Consider the following 16,466-nt stretch of genomic DNA (forward strand, 5'->3'; position numbering starts at 1 on the left):
GGACCACGGGTCCATTTGGATATCTCCAAACAGATGATACTTAAACACAATGGATTAGCCTTGACGCGCTCTGACATTTGAAGACTGGGCAGAGGAGAAGGGACTAAGAGAGGCGAAAGGAAAACCAGAAGACTAAAGTCCCCAAATGAAAGGGTTTCAGAAAAGAGGAGGTGATCAGCTGGGTCAAAGCTGCTGGAAAGCCATGAAAGATGTGGTCAGGGATATGTCCATTGAATTTGGCTGCCTGAGGTCAATGGGAGCACAGTTTCATGGGAGAATCAACCCAGAAACCAGACTGGATCAGACAGAACAGTAAATTAGAGGTGAGGAAGCATGTACAGACAAATCTTTTCAAATTTTCCTTCAACGGGGGTATAGCTGCAGGTGTGTGTGGAGCCAAGTGAGGGTTTGTTTTTTTTAGATAGAATTTACTAGAACCATGTTCTCCAAACTTCAGTCATTGAAGGATCGTCTTTGTTTCTGCCCCATCCTTACACCACAGGTACTCTATACTTAAAATTAGTCTTAAAATTAACTCACTTTTAGGGGTGCCTGGATGGCTCAGTTGGAATTTCAAGGAATTTCTGTTGTTGTTGTTATGGCCTATGTGATTTAAAACCACCTAATAACAGGACTGTACTCAGAAATACTTCTTAGAACATTTCTTTTTTTAATTAGAAATAACTTATGCCTGGTTTAGTGAACAAATCCTAAATGTAGACCCTGAATAATTTTTGCACAAACAGGTAGAGGGAGAAGCAGGCTCCCTGCCGAGGAAGGAGCCCGATGTGGGACTTGATCCCGGGACCCTGGGTTAGGGTTAGTGAGCTGAAGGCAGATGCTTAACACCCTGAGCCACCCAGGTGTCCCAAGCTCAAGAATTTTCTAGCAAGGAGGCCAGGGTCAGCCTTCAAACATAACAAAGTTTGTGTCCTCATGGAATTAACAGGTTGCTCCTCCTAATATCCCTAGTTCCTAGCACAGTGCTAGTACATAATAGGTGCTCTTTTTTGCTTTATCTATATGTTTTTTTCTATTAGTTTTCTACAAAGAATGTGTTATTTGTGAATTAAAAACCAGTCCTATCCAGTCCAGGGCACCTGGCTGGCTCAGTTGGTAGAGCATGAGACTCTTGATCTCGGGGTTGTGAATTTGAACCCCACATTGGGTATAGAGATTACTTAAAAATAAAATCTTAAAAATAAACAAACCAATCTTATCCGAACTCCAATTTGCCAGAGTATCTAATCCAGAACTTATCAATGAAAACCAGAAAGAACAACGTCAGGATCTCCCTTTGGATGTTAAGCCCTAGATTGAGAAGAGAGGTGTCCAAACAGGAGCATCCAGGAGCAGGTCTCCTGATTCCAAGCCTACCCCCCCCTCCACCTACTAACTTGTATTTTGTAGGTCTTTGCTCTCACACCCTCATACACAATAGTTAAGGACATCAGAACCAATTCACTAAAACAGGGACAGCAAGGCAAAACATCACCTGTAAGTCTTTAAAAATTTAAAGAGTCTGATAAAGTCCTTCATTTGGCATCTGCCATGATAGGAAATAGCCTCTGGCATGTGCCTCTGTTGTTTTCCCTTTTCCAGACACTTTCTGTACAAACACCCCTCCCCACGGTTTACCATCAGCTGCTTGTGGGAGGGTGTCAGGGCCCTTTGTGGGAGGAGTTGGAGGATGGGGAAACCCTTTATATTCAGACGAGTGAAACTAATGAGTTGATACTCTCCAAGCATGTTGAGGATCAAAGCTTTGATCTGAAACTTTGGCAAGAATACAGCGACCTGTGGGCATAGATGGGCCCAAGCTGGGAGGCCCTGGAGAGCAATACCAGGGGCTGTGCACACCCGGCTAGCCTGCCTGCACGACCAGACAGGTGTCAGAGCTGGCTGGAGAAGGCCAGGTCCCTGAGCTGCATGCAGGAAGAATTTGGAACCACTGTAATTAAATTAATTACAGGAATTTGGGGGATGGGTTTGGGTGGAAGTAAAGGACAAGGAAGAAGAAAACATTCCCACCAAGCCAAATTAACCAATGTTAGAGTTTTAGCTTTAGTTTGCTCCCCAGATGATGCGACTAGTTTCCGTTTTATATGGTAAGAAATAAGAATATGGTGATTAAAGCAAAAATACTGGATTTTTGCATAGAAATCCATTCCCATTTTAACCTTTAAAGAGGCAAACACTCTGAGGTGGTTTATGCGCTCCTCCCTACATTTAAAAACACTTTTACATAATTGTAATAGCCTGACAACTTGCTTTTTTCATACAATCTTATTTTTAAGAATTGTCTAAATCGACATACATGAATTTACTCCTTTTTCACTTCCAGCACATGCACAGACCACATTTTGTTGGTGGTCATGTAATACTTACGAGCATTCCTCTCTACCAATACTTAAGAGCATTCCTCTGTACCAGAAAGGATCCCAAGTCCTCTCTGTACATCAACCCCTTGAATTCTTCACGTAGGAGGACATAGGGATAAATCAAATTTCTCATTGTCACACAGCTGGTAAGGAGCAGGGTACGATTTGGGGCCCAAGCCTGGGGCCAAAGTTCAGGCTCTTACCCACTGCACCATCCAGCCTGCCCTTGAGGTGCTTCCCAAGTTTTGATCTTTCAGGCAAGTGACCCAAGTATTGTATCAATTAGCTATTGTTGGGTAACAAACTATCCCTAAAACGTAGTGGCTTAAAACAATAACAGTTTGTTATTTCTCATGATTCTGTGGGTTGACAAGATGGGTCTTCTGATCTTACCTGGACTCAGTAGCTGTGGTCAGCTGGCAGCTTGGCTAGTTGGCCTATGATGGCCTCAGTCACATGTACGGAGCCTCAGCTGGGATTTCTGGCCTTCTCTTTCCAGCTGGACTTCTTCAGAAGATGGTGGAAATGTTCCAAGAGAGTGAGAGCAGAAGCTGTAAAGTCTTGGCAACAGCCATTTCTGCTGCATTCTTTCTGTTAAAGAAAGTCACAAGATGTGGGAAAACAGACTCCATCTTTGCTGGGAGGGGATGCAAAGAATTTGTGGCCACCTTTAATCTACTAAAGTAACCATCCTTATATATACTCCTGGTGTATAGGCAGTGTGTGTGTCTCTAAAGCGTGTACCAAGAAGGAGAATTGCCAGAACTGGATTTTCCAACTTGGGTTTTTTAGTTACTCAAAGATTTTTTTTTTTTTTAAGATTTTATTTATTTGACAGAGAGATAGAGAGCACAAGTCGGCAGAGCGGCAGGCAGAGGGAGAAGGAGAAGCAGGCTTCCCGCTGAGCAGGGAGCCCGATGCGGGGCTCGATCCCAGGAGTCTGGGATCATGACCTGAGCCGAAGGCAGACTCTTAACTGACAGAGCCACCCAGGCGCCCCTGAAAGATTTTTTTATTGCAATATAATTCACATACCATAAAATTCACCATTTTTTTAAAGATTTTATTTATTTATTTGACAGAGAGAGACACAGCAAGAGAGGGAACATAAGCAGGGGGAATGGGAGAAGGAGAAGCAGGCTTCCCACCGAGCAGGGAGCCCGATGCGGGGCTCAATCCCAGGACCCCGGGACCACGACCTGAGCTGAAGGCAGACGCTTAACGACTGAGCCATCCAGGCGCCCTAAAATTCACCATTTTAAAAGGGTGAGTTCAAGGGTTTCGAGGTTGTGCAACCTATCACTATTATCTAATTCCAGAACATTTTTATTAACCCAAAAAGAACGCCCTAACTCATTAGTAGTCAATCTCCACTTCCCTCCTCCTTAGCCCCTGGCAAACACCTATAGATTTAACTATTTTGAACATTTCCTATAAATGAAATCATACAATATGTGTTTTTTTGTATCTGGTTTCTTAAACTTGGCATAATGCTTTCAAGGGTCATCCACACTGTGGCATGTATCAGTACTTGATTCCTTTTTATGGCTGAATAATATTCCCCTGTATTGATTAACCACAATTTGTTCTTCCATTCATCAGCTGATGAACATTTATGTTGTTTCTGCTTTTTGGCTACTATGAATAATACTGTTATGAATGTTCATGTACAAGTTTTTGTACAAACACATGTTTTCTGTTCTCTGGGATATATACCTTAGAGAATTGCTGGGTCATATGGTAATTTTTGTTTAACTTTTTGAGGAAGTGTCAAACTAGTTTCCATAGTAGCTGAACCATTTTACATTTCTACCAACAATTCACAAGATTTCCAATTTCTCCAAATCTTTGCCAACGCTTGCTATTTTCCATTTTTAAAAAAAATTACAGCCACTCTAGTGGGTGTAAAGTGTTATTTCATTGTGATTTTGATTTGCATTTCTCTAATGACTGATGATGTTGAGCATTTTTTCATGCGCTTATTGGCCATTTGCATGTCTTCCTTGGAGAAATGTCTACAGAAATCCTTTGTCCACTTTAAAATGGGTTGTCTTTTTATTGTAGAGTTGTAAGAGTTCTTTATATATTCTGGATAGTAGAGCCTAGTCAAATATATGCTATGCAAATATTTTTTTTCCCATTCTGTGGGTTGTCTTTTCACTTTCTTAATAGTGTCCTTTAAAACACATAAGTTTTTATTTTGATGAAATCCAATTTATCTGTTTTCTCTTTGCTCATGTTTTTAGTGTCATATCCAAGAAATCATTACCTAATACCAGGTTATGAAAATTTACACCTATGTTTTCTTACAGTTTTAGCTCTTACATGTAGGTTTTTGCTCCAATTTCAGTTCATTCTTAAATATGGTGTGAGGTAAGGGTCCAGCCTTATTTCTTTGGATATCCAGTACCATTGCTGAAAAGACAGTTCTTTCTCTATCGGGTAGTCTTGGGATCATTGTTGAAAATCACTTGGGGGGCGCCGGGTGGCTCAGTTGGTTAAGCGACTGCCTTCGGCTCAGGTCATGATCCTGGAGTCCCTGGATCGAGTCCCGCATCGGGCTCCCTGCTCAGCAGGGAGTCTGCTTCTCCCTCTGACCCTCCCCCCATCTCATGTGCTTTCTCTCTCATTCTCTCTGTCTCTCAAATAAATAAATAAAATCTTAAAAAAAAAAAAAAAAGAAAATCACTTGGGTACCATTACAATATCAAATAGTAAGAATAACAGCCATATCCTTGCCTTGTTCCTAGTTTGGGAATAATTCTATTATTCCACCATTATGTATGCTATGTGATATGTGTATTATCAGGAACAGGAATTTCTCTTTAATTTGGGTTTACTAATGTTCAGTCATAAATGACTATTGAATTTTATCACCTACTTTTTCCTGCAGTTATTGGGATGATCACATCTTTCTCCTTTAGCCATATCATGTGGTGTATTACATTAACAGATTTTCTGTTGTTGAAATGCCTCTGCATTCCTGGGACAACTAATTGCAATTATTTTCTATTCTGAGTTCCTTTTCTAGCTCCCTGTCTCAGATCATGCTTTGGAGGGTCAATGTCGCTTCCTGTTCTGGGTCCTCATCAAAAAAGCCAGTTTCTTAGTTGAAATGTTCTCTTAGAAGGGTCCGGAAGCTTGGATTCGCTCATTAGTGATGTGGTGGCGGTGGCCAAGTGGCTCCAGGGCAGAGCCCAGTGCTTTAGACTGTATTTGCTACAGAGGACCCAGATGAATGTCACGGGCAGAGTAAGAAGCAGCCTTCCCAAGTCACCTACTTCGGTCTTTAAGCAGCAGAATTCAAATTCTCCGTCCTTATCTGTAAAGTTTATTCTGTCTCACCAACATTTTTCTGGTGAAAAAGTATAACTTTTCTCATTTCATGTTCTGAGCATTCCCTATAACCATGCACTGTGCTCCGTGATTTATATACATTATTAATAGTGATGCTAGCTACCATTTACTGATCCTTTAGCCAGGTGTAGGCACTGTGCTAATCGTTCTACAGTAGTATTTCATTTAATCCCCTTACCCACCCTATGGGGAGGTATTATCATCTCTAGTTTGCAGAAGAGGAAACTAAGGCTGAGAGAGGCTAACTTGCCGGTGGTCGTTAAGACAGAGCCAAGGTTAAAAATCAGGTTCGTCTCATTGCAGAGCCTATGCCCTTAGCCACCGCTATACATGCTATGCATAATTAGCATTGTCAGTCCAAACTCCCATGATCAGTATTAAGTAGCGACAGCTCCGTGTGACCAGAGCGTGACTGAGCCCTGCCAAGGGCGATTGGCTGGAGTCACTTGTGGTCTGATTGGTCTCGGCGTCAGGCCCTGACACATGCTCACATGAGGTATTCTGCAGTAACAGCTCCCTTAGGGAAACTGGTGTGTGCTTTTCTTTTTAAGCTTTTAAGAAATAATAGCTTTATTTGTGATATAATTAATCTACCATACAATTGCCCAATTTAAGGTGCACAATTCAGTATTTTCTATATATCCACAGACTTGAACAACCACCACCATAATCGATTTTAGAATATTTTCATCACCCCCAAAAATACATCCAGAAGCTATGTACCCATTAATAGTCCTTATTTCCTCCCAAACTCCTCACCACCAGGCAACCAATCTGCTTTCTGTCTATATGGATTCACCTTTTTTGGATATTTCATCTAAATGGAATCATACAATATGCACTCTTTACTGACTGGCTGCTTTCACTTTATTTTATTTTATTCTTTTTTTAAAAGATTTTATTTACTTTTGACAGAGAGAGAGTGCACATCTATAGCATTATCAAGCTCACATGAAACATACTCCAAGGTGGGCCACATTCTGGACCGTAAAACACACCTTAAAAAATTTAAAAACATAGAAATCATACTGTTTTCAGACCACATGGAATTAAAATGAGATATCAATAACAGAGAGATGGCTGGAAAATTCCCCAAAACTTGGAGATTAAACAACATACTTCTAGGTAACACATGAGTCAAAGAAAAAATCTAAAGATAAATTTAAAAATATTTTGAACTAAATAAAAGTGAAAACACAACTTACCAAAATTTGTGGGATGCAGCAAAAGTAGTGCTTAAAGGGAAATTTATAGTATTGAATCATATATTAGAAAAGAAGAAAGAGGGGCACCTGGGTGGCTCAGTCGTTAAGCGTCTGCCTTCGGCTCAGGTCATGATCCCAAGGTCCTGGGATCGAGCCCTGCATCGGGATCCCTGCTAGGTGGGAAGCCTGCTTCTCCCTCTCCCACTCCCCTTGCTTGTGTTCCGTCTCTTGCTGTGCCTCTCTCACTGTCAAATAAATAAAAATCTTTAACAAAAAAAAAAAAGGAAAAGAAGAAAAATTTAAAACCAATCATCTAAGCTTCCATCTTAAGAAACTAGAAAAATAAAAGAGAATTTTAAATCCAAAATAGGGAGAAGAAAAGAAATAATAAAAATTAGAGCAGAAATCAATGAAATTGGAAATAGGAAATCAAAGAGAAAATCAATAAAACCAAAATCTGGTTTTTTGAAAAGATGAATAAAATCAGAAGCCTATAGCCAGGCTAACTAAGAGAAAGAGAGAGGGTACAAATTACTAATATCAGAAGTGAATGAGGGGACGTCACTACAGATCCCATGGACATTAAAAGGATAAGCAAGAAACACTGTGAACAAGCCGATACCCACAAATACGATAACCCAGATGAAAGTAACCAATTCCCAAAAGACACAACCTCCTAAAACCCATACAAGAAGAAATAGACAATCTGAATAGGCCTGTATCAACTTTAAAAATTGAATCAATAATTAATAACCTTCCAAAGCATAAAGCATCTGACCCAGGTGGGTTCACTGGTGAATTCTATCCAACATTTAAGGAAGAAATTACACCAATTCACCACAATCTTTTCCAGAGGAAGATAGAAGCAGAGAGAATACTTCCTACCTCATTCTATGAAGCCAATATTAATACCAAAACCAGACAAAGATATAAAAGAAAAGAAAGCTAAAGACAAGTATCTCTCATGGACATAGATGCAAAAATCCTCAACAAAACTTTTGGAAGTCAAATGTATTAGAATTATACATCATGAGCAATTGGGATTTATCCCAGGCATGCAAAGCTGGTTCAACATTCAAGAATCGGGATGCCTGGGTGGCTTAGTCAGTTAAGAGTCTGCCTAAGGCTCAGGTCATGATCCCAGGGCCTGGGATTGAGTCCCTCATTGGGCTACATGCCCAGCAGGGAGTCTGCTTCTCCCTCTCCTTCCGCCACTTCCCCTGCTGTGCTCTCTCTAAAATAAATAAATAAAATCTTAAAAAAAAATTCAGCACCCATTAATGATAAAAATTCTCAGCAAACTAGGAATAGGGGGGAACTTCCTCAACTGGATAAATAGTATCTACAAAACACCTGCAGCTAACATCATAGTTAGTGGTAAGAAACTTAAAGCTTCACCACTAAGATCAGGAACAAGGCAAGATGTCCCCTCCTACTACTGCTTTTTTTTTTTTAAAGATTTTATTTGTTTATTTGAGAGAGAGAGAATGAGAGAGAGAGCACATGAGAGGGGGAGGGTCAAAGGAAGAAGCAGACTCCCTGCCGAGCAGGGAGCCCGATTCGGGACTTGATCCCGGGACTCCAGGATCATGACCTGAGCCGAAGGCAGTTGCTTAACCAACTGAGCCACCCAGGCGCCCCTACTACTGCTTTTCAACATCATACTGGAAGTCCTAACTAATGCAATAAGATGAGAAAAGGAAATAAAAAGGATACAAATTGGGAAGAGAGAAATAAAACTGTGTTCACAGAAGACATGATTATTTATGCAGAAAATCAGAAAGAATCAACAAAAAACCTCCAGGAACTACATGATTAATAGCAAAGCTGCAGGGGCCCCTGGGTGGCTCAGTCGTTAAGCATCTGCCTTCGGCTCAGGTCATGATCCCAGGGTCCTGGGATCCAGCCCCGCATGGGGCTCCCTGCTCAGCGGGAAGCCTGCTTCTCCCTCTCCCACTCCCTCTGCTTGTGTTCCCTCTCTCGTTGTCTCTAAAACATAAAATAAAATCTTAAAAAAAAATAGCAAAGCTGCAGGATAAAAGGTTAATATATATATATATATATATGTATGTCAATTTGCTTTCCTATGTTATCAGCAATGAACATGTGGAATTTGAAATTAAAAACATAATACTATTTAAGTTAGCACTCCCTAAAATAAAATACTTAGATATAAATCTAACAAAATATGTATAAGATCTGTGAGGAAGACTACAAAATTCTGATAAAAGAAATCAAAGAACTAAATAAATGAAGAGATACTCCATGTTCTTGGATAGGAAAATGCAATTTGTCAAAGGTGTCAGCTTTTCCCAATTTTTTTTTTAAAGATTTTATTTATTTGACAGAGAGAGCACAAGCAGAGGGAGAGAGAGGGAGAAGCAGGCTCCCTGCTGAGCAAGGAGCCCCATGAGGGACTCAATCCCAGGACCCTGGGATCATGACCCGGGCCAAAGGCAGCCACTTAACTGACTGAGACACCAGGGCGTCCCAGCTTTTCCCAACTTGATCTATAGATTCAATGCAATCCCAATCAAAATCCCAGCAAGTTATACTTGTGGATACTGACAAACTGATTCTAAAGTTATATGGAGAAGCAAAATGAGACAGGGAAACTGAAGGGACCCCATGAAAGACTGCTTTTTTGCTGCCTCATTCTTGCTAGGACCTACAGCCCTACTCTATACATGCCTTATGGTATAGATAATGTATGTCCTCCTTGTAAAGGTCAAGGAGTTAATGATTTCGTTGGAGTCTTCCAGCACAAGAAATAACATCTACAGAGTGACTGGGCGAGTTCATCATGTACCTCTTCCAAGACCACAGACGCATTAGACCCCCCGCTCCAGAGCATGAGTGGCTTATGGAGGACACCTAAACACTTTGTTTTAACCAGTTCCTGGATGCCTGAGAAGACACATCACTGGAACACAATCCTCAATAAAGACCCCAGATCCAGAGTAAAGATGAGACTCGCTCTTTCCTTTCTGAGTCTCCTGGACACTCTGTCCATATCTACATTCTCTGTATCTCTTTAATAAACTCTGCTCTCACTTCCTCTCAGTTTGCATTTGATTTCCATCCTGGGTAAAGCCAAGAATCCTCTTGGCTGGTCCTGCAGGACCCCCAGTGGGTTTCAGACCCAGCCAGCCTGCATCAAAAAGACCCAGAATAGGGCGCCTGGGTGGCTCAGTTGGTTAAGCGACTGCCTTCGGCTCAGGTCATGATCCTGGAGTCCCAGGATCGAGTCCCGCATCGGGCTCCCTGCTCAGCAGGGAGTCTGCTTCTCCCTCTGACCCTCTTCCTTCTCGTGCTTTCTATCTCTCATTCTCTCTCTCTCTCAAATAAATAAATAAAATCTTAAAAAAAAAAATTAAAAAAAAAAAAAAAGACCCAGAATAGTCAGGGGCGCCTGGGTGGCTCAGTCGTTAGGCGTCTGCCTTCGGCTTGGGTCGTGGTCCCGGGGTCCCGGGATTGAGCCCCACATAGGGCTCTCTGCTCTGCAGGAGGCCTGCTTCTCCCTCTCCCACTCCCCCTGCTTGTGTTCCCTCTCTCGCTGTGTCTCTCTGTCAAATAAATTAAAAAAAAAAAAAAAGACCCAGAATAGTCACCACAGGAAGACTGATACTGACTTCAAGACATAATATTAATCTATAGTAATCAAGACAGTGTGATATTAACCAAAGCATGGACAAACAGATCAAGAGAACAGAACAGAGAGCCCAGAAACAGACACACATAAAAGTAGTCAATTGATCTTTGACAAAGGAGCAAAGGGAGTACAACGGAGAAAAGAACAGTCTTTTCAACAAATGGTGCTGGGACAACTGGACATTCGCATGTGAAAAAAAAATGGATATAAACATGGGCCTTACAACCCTTCACAAAAATTAAATGAAAATGTATCACAGACCTAAGGGTAAAATGTAACACTGTAAAACCCTCGTAGAAGATAAAATAGGAAATCTGGATGACCCTGGGTTTGGCAATGACTTTATAGATATACCACCAAAGCCATGATCCATGAAAGAAAGAATTGATAATCTAGATTTCATTAAAATTAAAGAGTTCTCCTCTGTGAAAGACTCCTTGAAGAAAATGAAAACACAAGTCACAGACTGTATTCGTAAAAGACATATCTGATAAAGAACTGTTACTCAAAATATACAAAAAGCTCTTAAAATTCAACAAGAAAAGACCTGAGAAGAAGATAGACAGCTGGGAAATAAGCATATAAAAAGATGCTTCACATCCTGTCATCAGGGAAAAGCAAATTTTTTTTTCTTAAAGATTTTATTTATTTGAGAGTGAGAGAGAGAGAGAGAAAAAAAAGAAAACACAGTTGGGAGGAAGGGCAGAGGGAGAGAGAAAAGTAGACTCCCCGCTGAGCAGGGGTCCTGGAATCATGACCTAACCCAAAGGCAGATGCTTAACAGATTGAGCCACCCAGGTGCCCTGTAAATGCAAATTAAAACGAGAGAACACTACACACCTATCAGAATGGCCGGCAGGCAGAATGCTGATAACACCAAATGTTGACTAGGATGTGGAGCCACAGAAGTAAGTCTCATTCATGCGGATGGAACCCACACTTGCAAGAGAGTTTGGGAAACGTAAGGCTTAGCTTTCCTACATCTCCAACTAGAAGAGGGTGGAATGAGTCATTTGGAGAGAGCCAATCCACTGCACCCTGCATAGAGGTGACACCATACTACACTCCCAGAAACACAGAACTTACCAACTCTTTGAGCTTTACCAATCTAACACATGAAAAAGAGTACCTTATTGTTTTAATTGGCATTTCTCTTATTATAGGAGAGGCTGAGCATCCTCTCTGACAGACCATCATAATGTGCATCTCTGTGAATAGAATTCAATGTGAATGCTGCCCCCTGGAGTTGTGTAATATGGTTACATAGCATTTGAATTTCCTTTTGTGAATTCTTCACGTACTTTGCCCACATGCCGGCTTCCTTTTTTCATGATATATTTAAATGGAAACACATGGGGCCTGAGCATATGGCATCTCAGTACCACAGTTTTCCAAACCTAAACTTTACCTAGTGTGATGGTTAATTTTCTGTCAGCTTGACATAGAGAAGGGTTGCCCACAGAGCTGGTAAAATATTACTTCTAGACATGTCTCTGAGTGTGTTTCTGGAAGGGATTAGCATTTGAATCAGTAGACTGAGTAAAGAAGACTGTCCTCACCAGTGCTGGTGGGCATCATCCAATTCACTGAGGGCCTAAATAGAACAAAATGCCGAGAAAAGGGTGAATTTGCTCTCTGCTCGAGCTGGAGACCTCCATGTTTTCCTGCCTTCAGGTATCTGCCCTCCTGGTTCTCAGGCCTCTGGACTCAAACTGGGACTTACACCACTGCTCCTCCCCACTTCTCAGACCTTTGGGTTCAAACTGGAACCACATCACCAGCTTTCCTGAGCACCAGCGTACAGACGGCAGACCATGGGGCTTCTCAGCCTCCACAAGTGCATGAGCCAATCCCTCGTAATAAATCTCGTTCCAGGGGCACTTGGGTGGCTCAGTCAGTTAAGCATCTGACTTTTTTTTTTTTTTAAGATTTTATTTATTTATTCAAGAGAGAGAGAATGAAAGATAGAGAGCACGAGAGGGAAGAGGGTCAGAGGGAGAAGCAGACTCCCCGCTGAGCAGGGAGCCCGATGTGGGACTCGATCCCGGGACTCCAGGATCATGACCTGAGCCGAAGGCAGTCGCTTAACCAACTGAGCCACCCAGGTGCCCAAGCATCTGACCCTTGAGCTCGGCTCAGGTCTTGATCTCAGGGTCGTGAGTTCAAGCCCTGCATTGGGCTCCATGCCCAGTGTGTAGTCTACTTAAAAAAAAAAAAAGGAAAAGAAACCTCATTCTATCAGTTATGTTTCTCTAGAGAACTCTAACTAATACACCCAGTGACCCAACAACCTTTTTTTTCCCTTTGGGTCATCTCGCCCACAAAGGGACAGTCCCAGGGAAGGGTAGGGAAGAATAGCCTCAACTTGGAATGTCACAAGTGAATCAAGTTCTGGAGCTCTAGAACTTTGAAGTTAAGTTGTAGGCAAAGTGCTTCCCCAGCACCAGTTTACACAAAATTCTAGTTCGCCTCCTGCCTGCTGCAGATTTAATTATGAATCATGCTGGATGGACAGATGAGGACACAGTGTGCCCAGTGAGCTGGGTGGCCATTCCTGCCTGCTGGGCCTGTGTTCTTGTGGTTTATAATGTCTTCTCGGGTGAATAATAACCTCACGTTCACGCCAGGCCTTTAAGTCTTTGCTGATGACCTATAGAGGCTGGAAGCCTGAGATCTCAAATTCAGCAGCAGGCCTTTTAAGCCTGGTCAATCAATCAGGCCACATAGAGCCACAGAAAGTACAAGCTGCTGATGCAGAAGGACCCAAGTACTCAGAGGAACACACCACTTACCTGGAAGTGTGGGGTTGAATTTTTCTTTTTCTTGAAAATGCCCAGTTCCTAGGGGGCCTCAGGTGCTCAGTGGTAGGGCCAGCTAGTAAGAAGTACACTTAAGGTCTGCCTCTAAGTTCTGATCTGATGCACCAAATTCCATCCTTTTTTTTTTTTTTTAACCAAATTCCATCATTAGATATTCATTCCTTTGGCTTAAACCTTCCCCCAGTAACCCAGTACTCCCTCCCTGACTTACTGATTATTTTCCACTTGGTCAGGCTCAAAGTGTCCCAGTCATTTTTAATCCCTTCCTGTCTCCTTCCCTCCTACCCCTCCCTCATCCAATTAATCATGAAGACTCCTTGATTATTCCTTCAGAGCCTCTCTGGGGAAGGCCTACTGGAGCGCTAAGAATACTAGTTGTGTGACCTTGAGCAAGTGATTCAAACTCTCTCTGAACCTTAGTTTCTTCACCTGTAAAGTGAAGCTGATGACATCCTCCCTCACAGGGTCTTTTGTAAAGATAAAAATAATACATGGTTATTTAAAAAAACATACACGCCCACACACAACACCATTTCCCCAGAAGCCTCTTTGACTATTGTCAAGTTTGAGATTTATAAGATTCTTTGTATATGTATTTTACAACACACATACAAATAATACGTGGTTTTATAAAAATGAGATCATATTCCATATTTTGAAAAAAGCACTGTGGCCCAAGCTGGTCCTTCCTTTCTGTTTCCTCCACCACAAGCCTAATTCAAGTCCTTATTCATTTCTGTGACAGCTTCTGAACTTTTTTTTTTAAGATTTTTATTTATTTGGGGCGCCTGCGTGGCTCAGTCAGTTAAGTGGCTGCCTTTGGCTCAGGTCATGATCCCAGGGTCCTGGGATCGAGCCCCGCATCGGGCTCCCTGCTTGGCGGGAAGCCTGCTTCTCTCTCTGCCTGCCACTTCCCCTGCTTGTGCTCTCTCTCTCTGTCAAATAAATAAATAAAATATTTAAATAAATAAATAAATAAATAAAGGATTTTTATTTATTTATTTGGCAGAGAGAGACACAGCGAGAGAGGGAACACAAGCAGAGGGAGTGGGCGAGGGAGAAGCAGGCTTCCCACTGAGCAGGGAGCCGTATGTGGGGCTCAATCCCAGGTCCCTGGGATCATGACCTGAGCCAAAGGCAGACGCCTAACGACTGAGCCACCCAGGTGCCCCAGCTTAACTTCTTAGCCAGCTTCCCTGCCTTTCCCCGCACTTGCAGTTTTCCTCTCCCCAAAACATCCTCCTCCTCACTGCTGCTGCTCAGGTTAATTTTAATAAAACACTCTTCAGATTATGACCTCTTCATGCTCAAAAACCTTCTATGGCTCCCACTGTCTTTGTTACTGAGTCCCAACTCCTGACAATGAAGGCTCTCCCAAACTGGCCCAAACCTAGCCAGTTCAACAGGCATTTCCCTGGTGCTCAGTGAGCACCAGCCTCAGGCTTGGCTCAGGGATGGGGACTCAGTAATGAGTAAGATGTCGTCTCCTCCACCATCTAGTGGGAAGTCAGAGAGATGAACCGACATTTTCTATAATACGTGGTAAACAGTAGGATAAAAGTAATCTCAGGGAGCTACAGGATCTTCAGGAAGCATCCCTTTCTGGTCACGTCCTCAGCCCCACTCATCCAAATCCTCCCTATTCTGTATCCCACACAACCTGGCAACTCTATCTTTACCTTCAGGTGGGTAGGGCCTGTGACTCAGAGAATAACACCTGCTGTACATTATTCCATTCATTTGTTGGGCCACTGCCAAGACTGCATCTCTTCAAGGGCATCAACAATAGAATGGATAAATCAACTGATAGAGTCACTCGGTGGAACACTGCAGGGCAATGAGATGAATGGGCTAAAGGACGTGCAGTAACATGGATGAATCTCACAGGCCTAATGTTGAGTGACAGAATCCAGACACAGAAGGGTACACAGCATTATGATCCCATTTACATAAATTTAAGCATAGGCAAAACTAATCTATGGTGTCAGAAGTCAGGATACAAAAGTTTCATGAAACAATGCTTACTCTCATTATGTGTGATGTCTTCTATTGTTTCTTTTTGGTTCTATCTCTTTCCTTCTTTTTTAAGTGCTTGTCATCACCCATGAATTGACCTGATAGAAGGAAGATCAAAACCTACAGTTTGAAACACACACTACTCTAGGATCTCCATTAGAAAAAGCAAACTAAGTAGTCCTCCTTCAACCTCACTTTTTCCTTGAGCTCCTGCCTCATAGCATGCTTCCCCTTCACAAATGAGCTTCTGCCAACAGGGAAGTCCCTCTCTACTCCTTCTTTCTTCACTCTGCACTGGTTAAATGTGACTTATCTGTTGCATCTAATCCACTCTAGCAACCAACAATCTCCATGTTGCCAATCCAGAGGTCACTTCTATGCTAGCCCTGACTTTGCTTCTCAGTGGCATTAACCCCTTTGGCATCTGTGATGGTGAATTTTATGAGGTAACTTGGCTAGACCAATGGTGCCCAGATATTTGGCCAAACATTATTCTGGATGTTTCTGTGAGGGTGTTTTTGCGTGAGCTTTACATGTAAATCAGTGGACTTTGAATAAAGCAGGTTGTTCTCCATAATTTAGGTGGCCCTCATCCCATCAGTTAAAGGCCTGAATAAAACAAATGGCTGACCTCCCCTGAGCAAGAGGAAATTCTGCCAACAGACTGCCTTTGGATTTCACACACAACACTGTCTTCTCCTGCTTTGCCAGCAGACTACCTTTGGACTTGGACTGCATCTCCAGCCAACTGGTTCCCCAACAGATTTTGGATTCACCAAGCCTTTGCTATTGTGTGAGCCTGTTCCTTAAGAGAAATCTCTTTCTATGTATATTCACATCCGATTGTTCAATTTCTCTGAAGAACCTTGACGAATACAGTATCTAAATTTGCACACCCCCCCATCTCCTCCTTACTAACTGCCCTCCGAGGAGATTCTTATTTGTTTAATAAATATAAATAAGGTTTAATAAATACACAATATTTTATTTATTTTTTTAATAGATTTTTTTTTTTAGGATTTTATTTATTTGACAG

At 42.0% G+C, this 16,466-nt stretch overlaps 1 long non-coding RNA gene across 1 annotated transcript in view; it reads right to left on the reverse strand.

The window, feature by feature from the left end:
• LOC113936032 overlaps positions 1 to 16,466 on the reverse strand; it is a 49,830-nt gene that overhangs the window by 9,557 nt on the left and 23,807 nt on the right. The window contains exon 3 of the long non-coding RNA XR_003524184.1: positions 2,775 to 2,972. This is a non-coding gene — a long non-coding RNA (uncharacterized LOC113936032). The remainder of the gene's footprint in view (positions 1 to 2,774; positions 2,973 to 16,466) is intronic.

The sequence above is a fragment of the Zalophus californianus genome, chromosome 17, assembly GCF_009762305.2.
Source record: "Zalophus californianus isolate mZalCal1 chromosome 17, mZalCal1.pri.v2, whole genome shotgun sequence".
NCBI lineage: Eukaryota > Metazoa > Chordata > Mammalia > Carnivora > Otariidae > Zalophus > Zalophus californianus.